Genomic DNA, 12,352 nt, shown 5'->3' with positions numbered 1-12,352 from the left:
TCCAGGAGAAGTGTTGTGATATGATTGCAGGATGTGAGCATTAGGAGTTCCTGACAGTGCACTTAGGAAGAAGCTAAATATTCTTCCTAGTTATTTGTGTTATTAAAAATGTTTTATAAATGTTTAATACATGCTTAGCTCTTGGCAGTGCTATTCCTCCATTTACAGTAAAAGAAAAGCAAATTCCAAGGCCACCTATAACCTGTCACAATTCCATCAAATTGTTAAAACTGGTATTACCACATGTACTTACAAGGATTTTCCATCAATTACAATGTGTTCACTTGACTTCATTTCTCAGAGAGACACCTTGGTATTAAGGGTTGTTAAGTTCTTCTACCAGGACATCTGGACAGAGGAGGACTTATGACAGGGAAAAGTTTTGTTTCTACTAGAAGATTTTCATCATTAGGATATGGAAAATTGTTCTAAGCCCATCCACGTTACCTAAACTGGTTGAGTAGGGAGATGATAAGTTTATCAGTCTCTGTGAGAAAATAATTGTTGCCCTTCCTACCTGAAAGAAGGAATTTGCATCATATTTCCTCAAGTTTATTTTCCTAGCTGTAATTTAATTTTAAAAAAAATAATAATAATTAAAAAAAAAATCAACCTGGTATATAAATAACACTTCAACCAGATAGAAATGAGCTAAGGGATGATTTCAACACTGCTGAGATCTCTGCATGGGACTGGACATAATTCCTTAATAATTCTGCATCCCTTTAGGTCGTTTTTCTTTTCAGCCTCCTTTGGATGTTCACCTCCAAACATGATGGATTATGGCAGAGGTGATGGGAAGCATAGGCTGCAACTACATAATACCTCCTTTATTTGGAATACTAGTTTTATAAATCTATTAACTTGTTTTCTTTGAACTTTAAGATCTTGGTTGTTAACTCACTCTGTTATGAAGCTAACTTTTAAAATGGTAGAATCATAGCTTTAAAAAAAAGCAAAAAAATTAAGCAAACTGAATAATCCAGCAATAAATCCCACTCTCTTGCTCTGACAGTCTCGTTAATTGCCACTTTATTTAATACCTTCCTCTTCTGCTAAAGGTTATTAAGAAGGATGTTGAAACCAGACACACTTTCAGGCTGTTATTTTATTAGACAGAGTGAGACACTGTGAGATTTCCATCTAGGTTCTCACAACAGGGACTCCCTCTGCTCACTGCTCCATAATGACTGACCTACATATCTCTGCCGACCAGGATTTTGCTGGTTGACTGCATTACCCAGCAGAATTTGACTCCCCTCACTGTATTCATTTGTTACAGCAATTAAGTCCGTGTGTCAATTTATTGAATGCAGGCCTGGTGTGAGATGCAGAAATGCTCATGATTCATTTCTTTCTTTTTGGCTATAGCACTACTTCTTTCCAAATTGTATTTGGTTGTCTTTGTGATGCTTTTAGTTGCTTAGAATTACATTTGGCTTCTAGGGACAAATAATGATCATACCTCCCCTTTTTGTAATTTTGTAATATCTTTATTTTCCTCTTTCTCCTTGATTTTTACTACCTTTAAGTTCAATGCCATGTGGTCTCTTGGCAGATTGATATGGAAATTATTGCACTTTCTCACAGCCATTCTCTTACACAAATCTGTAGATGCATTGTGTTCCTGACTGGAGACCTGAACAAGAAATGAGTATACAAATGAGGAAACGAGAATATTTTATGAGGGCCAAATTTCATAAAATATTGGTGCAGAAGGTTGGTGCAAATCATATACTCTATGTACATGTTATGAAAAATATAGCTAGGAAGATGTTGGAGAGCAGAACTGTACTGAAACTTTCACCAAAATATTCACTCCTCCATATAGTACTTAAGACAAGACAGGGGAATGGTCTGGTGTCACACCCACATCCCTTGAGGAAATTCAAACCTCCCTTTCTCAGAACTTGAATGTGAAAAAAGATCAAAAAGATCACTAAAATGTCTGAATTTGCTCGTGATTTTCACTGTAAGTCAGCCTCCGTCATGGTGTCCAAAATGCTCAGATAATAGACTAATTGATGTTATGATGTACCAAGTAGTAGAATTTTTGTTTCCTACAGGGCTTGGCAGGACAGTGCTGAGCTCACATACTTCACTGGGAGGGACCAACAACATTTTCTGTTCCAGAGGCCACTTTTTCCTAAAACTCAACTCAGGAGGAGGTGGAAAGCAGTTCTGTTCCTTGCACCTATCTTTTCTCTTTGGTATCCAATGATAGAACGTATGAGAACAGCAAAAAGTTGCGTCATGAGTTGTTCAGCCTGCATGTTAGGAAACATTTTTTTATCTAGCTGATTGAACATTGAGATAGGCTTCCTAGAGGGGCAGTTGATGTCCCAAGCCTGTGAGTAGACCAATGTATAAAGCCTTCAACAATGCACTTTAACTTTTGTTTAGCCCTGAAATGGTCAGGAGCTGGACTGTGTGATTTCTGTAGGTCCCTTCCAACTGAACTATTCCATTCCATTCTGTTCTGTTCTGTTCAATTCAACTCCATTCTTCTAAGATAGAATCTACATGTTTGCGGTGGTTCCTAGGGACCTTACATACTGACTACTCAGTTCCTTCACAAAACTGAAAAGTTTTGATTCTACACTTTCCCCTTTAGGAGAAAATCTTTACACAGAAGGGGAACAAGGGGATAGTATGTGTGTGGGTGGGAGAATGCAAGGAGGAATCAAAATGTGTGATATTCTAAAGTCTTCCTTATTGTTCCATGTACACCAGAAGATAAAGCCAACATTCTGTCACAAGGTGATTTTCACACTCCTAGTGAATGTTCTTAATATTTTTGTGGTGTATTAAATGCAGGAGAGATGGGGAAAAAAAGATTTGAGGATTAGAGGTGTCTATTTTCAAACCCTTACTTTTGTACAGTTTTGTAAAGGCAGGAAATATCTAAAATCCTTTTAAAAACAGGCCTGGGGCAATGAGTGGAATGGCAGTGATGATTTTAAGGTAGTCTTGGGGAAAAAAAAATCCCAATACTCACAGAAAGAGGGATCTGAATAAACTTTCTTGTCTTTTTCATCATAATGATGCTGAGCAGATCCTATGGTCTTTGAGCCCTCTAAAGAAACTGAGTTATCCCATTCAATGTTCAGTGATTCCAGACAAGTTTCACTGCATGTGCTACATACTTACAAGCTGGAATCTGCATCCTCTAGTCTTGTGAAGGGAGATTGAAATAATTGTTTGAATTGTTCAGCTTTCATCTCTTCTTGTCATTTATATGAAATTTAAAATGGAAAAGAAACACACTTTTACCTCATGGTGCTCTTAATTCATTGGTCTTTGCTATATGGTTACTGATGTGTAGGAAGGAATTTGTTTGACTATATTTAATACAGATTGGGTCAATATAGACTAGGGTCAAATAATATGATTTTCCTGTTATTCTACATATTACACATCTAGTACTCAGGAATGGTCAACAACGCAGGACTCGCAAAACATAAAAAGAATGGGAACCTTTCCTTTGTTTCAGATACCTCTGCATGTCCTTAAACAACAAATTTATCTTCCCCTTCTCCATCAAGGTGAGACATGTCAACAGTTGCATCAGTTTCCTCTTTAAACTCCTCTCCTTCCGATGTCCTTAAACCTTGCCACGGCCTAAAAAAAAAAAAAAAGTGATATTTAGAACTGAATATTTATTGAATACACATATATATAAACCTGGTCCAAATCACGCCCTGTATGAGAACAGATTTCCAGTGTCACTTATTCCTGGAGACAGAGGCAGTCAAGCAGGATGAAAGGGATAGCAAGGAGAGGTTTCCTTGGCACCATGTGCTTGAAAGATTTCAAGGTTTTTATCATGAGATAATGTTTTTTGCTTTGTTTGAATGTTCGTTCGTTTGTTTTTTCCCCTATTCTCATGTGAAGGGGAAGTAGGAATGTGAATCAAGTTGCTGAACCCGTTCACTCCCATCTGCCAAAATCACCATGCAAACATTAGACACATGACTTGCACCACGTCTTCTGTCAGGGATCTGAGGCCACTTCTGATGGACTCCAGCACCTCTAGGAAGAGAATCAAGCTCTCTTTGATGTGTGCAGAATGAAAACTGCTGCTTACTCCTGTTGGGATTCACTTGCCCATAGGCATTTTCACTTTTTCCTGTTACTCCCTTGAGTGTAAGCCAAAGAATGAGGTAGAAAAATTCAATGGAAGAAACAACTTCCTTGATTAGAAGATTTTAAAGACTATGTTCATATTACCTAATTTCAGACTCCTAAATGGAAGCAGAATTAAATCACTTTACATTCCCATTCAGCAGACAAATAGGCAGAATAATTCAGCTCTGTGGAAGGTTGTTTTACTTTCTGTGGGCACAGTTAAGTGGAGTTAATTCAGAGTGTTAGAATGACTCTGCACCTGTATTATGCTACTTACTGTATTTCTAAAGTTATACAAGACAAGACCATGCCTTAGAGTCTATTTACATGCTCAGAGCTAAAATAAAAAAAAACAACACAAGCTTACAAGTTCACTGTCAGTCTTGCAACTACATGACTAATTCTTTCTACTACTTTCTCTTATTTTCAAAATCAAATATTATTTGATGTTTTCAGGGTTATTTAACTCTGTTCATTTCCACAATACTATGTTAGATTTGTACCAGGGAGTTATGATAGGAGGGCTATTTAGACCTACAGATATGCAGGATGACACTTGGGCCCAACTTAAGCCAATGGGAAGTCATCATTTCATTCAGTAGAACAGATGTCATCAATAGTTTTAGTAAGTTTATCATATAAACAATAGTTAAGTAAGTTTATCATAAGGAATCTACTCAAAATTTCATCACTGGAGTTAATCTGATGTAAATGAGGAAGGCCACGCCAATGTTCTTGTGCTATTGATACTGATCCATTTACTCAATTGTATTCTTTACCAGTTTTCAGTACGTGTCATTTTCTAGAGACAGAAAGAGAGTGAACTAGGAGAACTGTATCTTGCTTAGTCATCTGGAAGAAACTATGAGAAGGTAATTGAGGACTGATGGCTCTTTGCTATATTGACTCAATAGGATAAGTGTGATAGAAGCTAAACTGTGTTACCTAGGTTTCAGTTTCTTATGAAAAACAAATGTAATAGCATGACTATTCTTGTGTGAAGAAACACTGTGTGTGGATGCAAAGATAAAACTGAAACAGTTACAGGTCATGGCCAGGTAATACCCAAATGTCTTCTGTAGTTTGCCATTAGATAAGAAGAAAAAAAAAAAAGAAAAAAAAAAAAAAAGACCTGGAAAATGGCAGACATAAGTTTGAAAGTTTGGGATAACATAAGAAAAAAGTTCAGAGAATGGTATCAGGCTGAATTAAGTTCAACGTCAGTGTCATGGAGTAAAATTCTACGACCTTTACTAGAAAAGAAGTCAGGCTAATAGATCAGTAAATCTGTGAAATGAGGAGAAATATGAACTTCCTGTGAGGAGCAGATTGGGACATAGAGCAAGAGGCTCTTATTTACTTTCTTCAGGCTTTGATTTCTTTGAATTTAATATATGGGGTGTCATATAAGGCAATATGAAGCTTACACCCTTCTTTAGCTTGTTTGGAAAAAGCCTACGTGGTCTTTGGAAGTAATTAGGGTATTTTGGTTTTGCTTTTTCTTTACAGCTATTCCACAAATTCATTTGTTTTCATAATTATTCATTTGAACAAGTTCCAAAAATATGTTTTAATACATTTGCAATTCTCAATAGAATAAGGCAAATTGTGTTTTAACATCAGAGGACAAATCAGTGACTCTTCTGGATGCACTGGAATCATGCAAATAACAACCCACTGGGAACCATGCAAAAGCTCAACTTCTTATTTGTTTAACCATAATTGCATATTTATAAATTACAGAAGACTTTTCTAATTAATTTTGTATCACGCAAATAACATTGCTTTGTAACAACCTGCTATATTACTAAAATCGTTGCCAAGAAAACATAGCAGTCTGGAGTCACATTTAGTTTAAAGGGAAATGAAAGGCAGCCAGAGCAGAGACTAGCTTTTTGTTTCACTCATGAGAGGTAATTATCAGCTCCAAAATACAAGGATAAAAGCCTTTCAATAAACTGACACCTTCTGCACATTACGTCCGCAGAATGTTTTTAATTCTGTCAAACACAAAGGAAATGTACAAATAAAACCACAATTTCAAGTCAAGCCAACAAAAGTGATAGCATTTGGCAAAAAAATGTGGTTATGATGGATTTCCTTCTGTACCTAACCATTCAGAACACAGAAAAATGCAAGGTCCCATCCTAAGATGTGCAATTGAGCTTAGATCTTTCTGCAATCAAACCTGTGATCTGCATATAGTTAGGGTATTGTATGGATATCAACTGACAGATATGACACAGAATTTACGGGAAATTCATAAGCCACAACAGCAGAAAGCTGAGAAGCATGTTTCAAAGAGCACTTTGTTTAGGTAACTGACTCCTTCCCTTGCTCTCTACAAGCCCATAGTACACGGTCTTCACTCTACCTGAGCTCAAACAGCTTACAAATCCCATCTATTGTTACACACTCAATCTTGTTATGGACAAAGAAAAGCACATCTGATTAACAGAACTGAGAAATTCTTGTTAGGATAATTAAAATATTATCTTTCCATGCAAAACCACTACAGTTGTTTTTATTAGGCCAGGTACACCATTATATCTTTATACCCCATCACTGTTGTGAGTTTTGGACAAACTCATCAAACTCCTTGGTTGATGAATTTCCTGGGTATATTTTAATATGTTTTCTTAACACAGTGTGTAATTTTTAATTGGAAACCAGATAAAGTTTGAAGCTTCATCAACACTTTTCTCAGTTTCACTTAACAAGACAAGATTATGTTTTTTACTTGGTGATTGTTCAGGTTTGTTAGAGTTTACCATACATGACATTCACCAAGATAAACTAAAACAGCTTAGCTAAAATGTTTTAGGCTATGGCCACCTGACAGCTAGCCAACTGTTACTGCAGGTGAGATAGATTAAAATCAGCTCAGGTTGAGATAAGCCTGGACAATTCCTGATGCCCGCCTTTATGTGTTATTATAAATGCTGTGATATTTTACTGAGAAGAGGAATTTTCTGCATTACAATGGACATCTCAAAGCAGCTATACCATGGCTTCTTTAAGGAAATGTCCCCAAATGGAACTTCATAGTTGCTTGTTCATGATGTAATTTTTCAAAGGGATATTCCTCTGGAGATGCTAATTGGGGTTTTTCCAAAGATCCCTAAGAATCGAGGAATATAATCAAGCATTTTGTCCTTGGAAATACAGTGAAGAGGCAGCCAGGGTTTCTCCTCTTGATTTTGCAGTGGTTCTAAAGGTTTGCCTTGAGTATGCTAATCTACCTTATAGTTTGCAGCCTTGAAATCACAGAATCGAATGTCCTGGGTTGGAAGGGATACACAAGGATCATTGAGCCCAACTCCTGGCTCCGCACAGGACCACCTAAAAATCAAAACCCTATGTCTGACAGCATTGTCTAAACGCTCCTTGAACTCCAACAGCTTGGGGCCACTGCCCTGGGCTGCTTCTTCCACGCCCTCTGCCTTCTGGTGCAGACTCTGTCCCTAACCCCCAGCTCTCAAATAGTTTTATGTCCTGCAGAGCAGGTCAATCCCTTCCCACTGCCTGGTGGCAGTTCTGGGCCTCTACCCTCGAGGGAATCTGTAGCTCCTTTCAATTCAGTGTTGTCCACAAATTTATTTAGTATACCTTCAAGTCCTGCATCCAAGTCATTCCTGTAGACATGGAGGAGAACTGGCTTTGCAAAACCTCACAAGTGACTGGAAATGTATCAGTGAGAAAATTTAAATATATTCTATATTCCCAGGATAAAGCAGCATGAATGATGCTTGGACTAAGATCATTAGTAAGACCAATAACATTGACCTGATTATCTCACATTTTTTCTTCACAGAAATCTAAAATTCATGAGGGCAAGATTAAAATAAAATGAACAGCAACAACAACAAAAAATAGATCAGTTAATTAATTAATAACTTTAATGCTTTTCATCACTACCAGCTCTACAAAATAGGATAGGGCAAAAAATCATGGCAAATCTTTATGTTTCATTCCCCACCTTCACCGTGGATTTTTAAATTATTTTTTAAAACCCTTTGTCTGCAGCACAAAGTTGTGTGAAATACAGGCAAACAAACACAGTGTTCTCTCTGGAGAGAAGATGAGAGAGAATGAATTGCATGTGACCAATATAAGTTACATTATTTGAGTTACTACTGACATGTCTTCAAACATTATAGTAGAATAATATAGATTATTAAAACTAATATCTTTCTTGTACATCTCTCTTGACTGATCAGTTGCAGATCATTTTAAAAAGTCTGTTTGCACTGCAAATCTTAATTGCAAAGAGGGCTTTCAAGCTGTCATAGATAATTTTACTGAAAAATCTAGAATTAAGATACTGCTACTGACAATTTTTTTAATGTGACAGAGAAGACCCCTTGCATTCTCATTCTGTAAACTCTGATCCACAGTTAGTGTTAATCAGCATAACTTCATTGATGTGCACTGATTAGCCCTCAGGAGGCACATGTTGGTGTAAACTGAGTAATCACCAGAGTTGTGATGATTTAAACTGTTGAGAATATGGCTCATTTTGTTCTATTCAAATCCTGTTACTAACAAGAATCATAAGAAAGATTGCCTGCAGATAAAATATGTTTCTACAGAGCTGTATAAGCAAAACTCTGTGGGGAAAAAAAAAAAAAAAAAGAAAAAGCAAATCTTGTGCTGCTTGGATTTGGAGGTTTATTTTCTGGTACATTATGACGATTTTTGCATTCAGAATTAGCATTCTCAGTTTTAATATGTTTACTTTCATGAAATTCAGATTGTAATTAAATGTCAGGCTGCTTAATTGTGCCTTCATTTGTATAAATTGGAATGTTGCTATAGAAAAAGAAAACAAATAAAATACCTTTCATTTCCATTGCAATATTATATTTGAATTAATACTTAAATAATGGGAGAAAATATTTTTTTAGGAAATCAGTATTAATTGGTATTTCACTGTCTGAAAAGATATGTTGCCACAGAGCATGTATCACTTGCTTCACAAAGACAAAATGCTTCAATAAAATGTTTTTCTGCCAAGGGACCAAAGAATGTGCACTGTGGTTCAGAAAACCAGAATTCAAAGGTTCATCCTGCCTCTTAATTGTTTGGAGCCAGCTCTGAGAAGGAAAATGGGCTCTTGGTATGAAACTTGGGAAGCATTAATGCACCTGAATCCAAAGTGAATCCAGAAGATCTTGTACTTGAGCTTAAGGCACCTGAATTAATAGAATTAAGTTCATGTTTTTGTTCCAGTGAACACACTGGCAGTGTTCAAAGCCCTGACAGTATACTGTAGATTGAATTGCCATTTCGTATAACAGCCTGACAATCAAATTGTCTTTCCAGAAGCAAGCAGCCTGCCTGAGGTCATTATTTTCCACAAAGAAGTGAAAAAATATATCAGATTCTTTGCAAAGGCACTGTATTGCAGGATGGCTGTTCCGTATTTCCTTCTAGTAAATATTGCCAGTGGGAAACGTTGACTTATGGTTCCTGGGCAAGGGACAAGGAAAGAGAAATTAGGATAATAAATGTAGAGCTTTACAGGCAGGAGTCTCAGTTGGTCCTGATAATGCTTTTATTAATTCTCTTGCATTTTTTAAGAGGGAAAATAGTTGTCTAATGTACACGAGCAGCCTTGGTGGCAGGGAACAGACTTTGACCTTAAGGACATTAGCCCTGAATAGTTTTGTGTAACAGTGGCAAATTTGCTAAAAAAAAAAAAAAAAAAGGTGGGAATAATGCCTTCAACATGTTTGGTCTTTCTCCCCAAATTAAGGTATATAATTACAAACTTTCTTCATGCAGAAAGAGCAAAATAATTATTTCACTTGCTGGGTAGGATATAAACATTCACTCATTGTTCACTCAGCCCTAGCTGAGATAACTTTTAATTATTTGTTTGTTATTGTCTCTGTGAGAATTCTAGATATTGCAACTATCCTCATAAATCACAAGTCACTTATTAAGCCAACAGGCATGTTTTCAGAGGATCAACTGCCAACAAATGAGAATTTTTGAGGTTTTCAGCAGATTATTTTTTCCTTGCAATGGGGTCTGAAATGAAAGCAGCATTCATGTTAGACATGACAGAAGGCACTGCAGACAGTTGAGGCTGTTTGCAAAGAAAGCATCAAGCTAGCAGGACAGAAGAAATTCATCGCAGTAAGAAACGACTGGATTCTTGTCCCCATAAATACAGCAAGCAGATGCCTCTCTGTGCTGCTGAGCTTATCCTATGGATAAGATGTTGCAAGAAGAGGGATTTTGCTGCTAACAAAGGAGCACATGCAGAGAAGTGCAGGCACTCTCAGGACCAGCATCTGTAGTGTTTCACAAACTTAGCTCACTGTAGTGAAATCTATTAGACACACTTCATGGCAAGCAAGAACTATACAGAGAGATAGTTAATTATTTTAGGCACAAAGTAAATAAGGACTGCATATTTCAATGTTTCTCTTGTATTAACATGACTTATCTGCAACAGGATAGGTCTCATTCTGCATTGTACAAGACTAGTATTTGTTCAGGATGACAGTCACAAAAGCTCCGGAAAAGCATATAAGCCTATGATGGTTTCACAACTGTAAGTAGTACTGGTGGAAAGTCACCTACATCTTATTATGATTTCCTTTCTCTCTGGAAAGGTGACTAAATGCAAAACACATTGGAAAGGGTTCTCAAGATGTACTACACACTGTAGATTTGTATGGTAAAATATCAGCTGGCCCAGACACAAGCTAAGTCAGAGATGAATGAGGAGCTTCCCTAGGGGACATCTTTTACCTCTATTTAAACAGGTAAGATCTGATTTGATAGATGAGTTGTATTCCTGTGCTTAGTTGCAGAAAGCAGAGAAAGTTGTTATTCAGAGAATCATAGAATTATAAAATCATAGAATTGCTTGAGTTGGAAGGGACTTTAAAGATCATCAGTTTCCACCTGCCTGTCATGGGCAGGGCTGCCAAAAACTGGACCAGTCTGCGCAGGGACCCCTCCATGAAGGGAGACTCCACAACATTGTAGGAAACCTTTGCCAGCGCTCAGTCACTCCCCAGTAAATAATTACTACCTGGTTTTCAGATGGAACATATCATGTTCCAGTTACTGTACCCTCAATTTCTTCCTGGGATAAACCATAGTCTCATCCTAAATTTGGAATCACAGAATCACCGAGGTTGGAAAAGACCTTCAAGATCATCCAGTCCAACCATCCACCTACCACCAATAGCACTCACTAAACCATGTCCCTCAACGCAAAATCCAAACATTTCTTGAACACCTCCAGGGTCAGTGACTCCACCACTTCCCTGGGCAGCCCATTCCAGTGCCTGACCACTCTTTCAGAAAAGTAGTATTTCCTAAGATCCAGCCTAAATCTCCCCTGGCACAGCTTGAAGCCATTCCCTCTAGTTCTACCACTAGTTACACGAGAGAAGAGGCTGACCCCCAGCTCACTACAACCTCTTTTCAGGTAGTTATAGAGAGCAATAAGGTCTCCCCTGAGCCTCCTCTTCTCCAGACTGAACTCCAGCTCCTTCAGCCGCTCCTCATAAGGCCTGTGCTCCAGCCCCCTCACCAGCTTTGTTGCCCTTCTTTGAACACACTCCAGGGCCTCAATGTCTTTCTTGCAGTGAGGGGCCCAGAGCTGGACACAGAACTCGAGGTGCGGCCTCACCAGAGCTGAGTACAGGGGGACAAGCACTTCCCTGATCCTGCTGGCAACACCATTCCTGATGCAAACCAGGATGCCATTGGCCTTCTTGGCCACCTGGGCACACTGCTGGCTCATGTTCAGCCGAGCATCGATCAATACCCCCAGGTCCATTTCCTCTATGCAGTCTTCCAGCCACTCTGCCCCAAGCCTGTAGCGTTGCCTGGGGTGGTTGTGGCCAAAGCACAGGACTTGGCCTTTGGCCTTGCTGAAACTCATCCCACTAGCTTCAGCCCAGCTATCCAGCCTGCCCAGATCCCGCTGTAGGGCCTTGCTACCTCCAGGCAGATCGACACTTCCAGCCAACTTGGTGTCATCCGCTGACTTACTGAGGGTGCACTCAGTGCCCTCATCAATAAAGATATTGAAGAGGACAGGCCCCAGCACTGACCCCTGGGGAATGCCACTCATGATCAGTTGCCAGCTGGATTCAGCTCCATTCACTACCACTCTCTGGGCCCAGCCTTCCAGCCAGTTCCTCATCCAGCCAAGTAGTGTTAATTTCTCCAAGTCTGTTTTTTCACTTCAATT

Source organism: Phasianus colchicus, chromosome 3 (assembly GCF_987193195.1).
Source record: "Phasianus colchicus chromosome 3, bPhaCol1.hap1.1, whole genome shotgun sequence".
NCBI classification, from domain to species: Eukaryota; Metazoa; Chordata; class Aves; order Galliformes; family Phasianidae; genus Phasianus; species Phasianus colchicus.
This window is presented reverse-complemented; position numbering follows the sequence as displayed.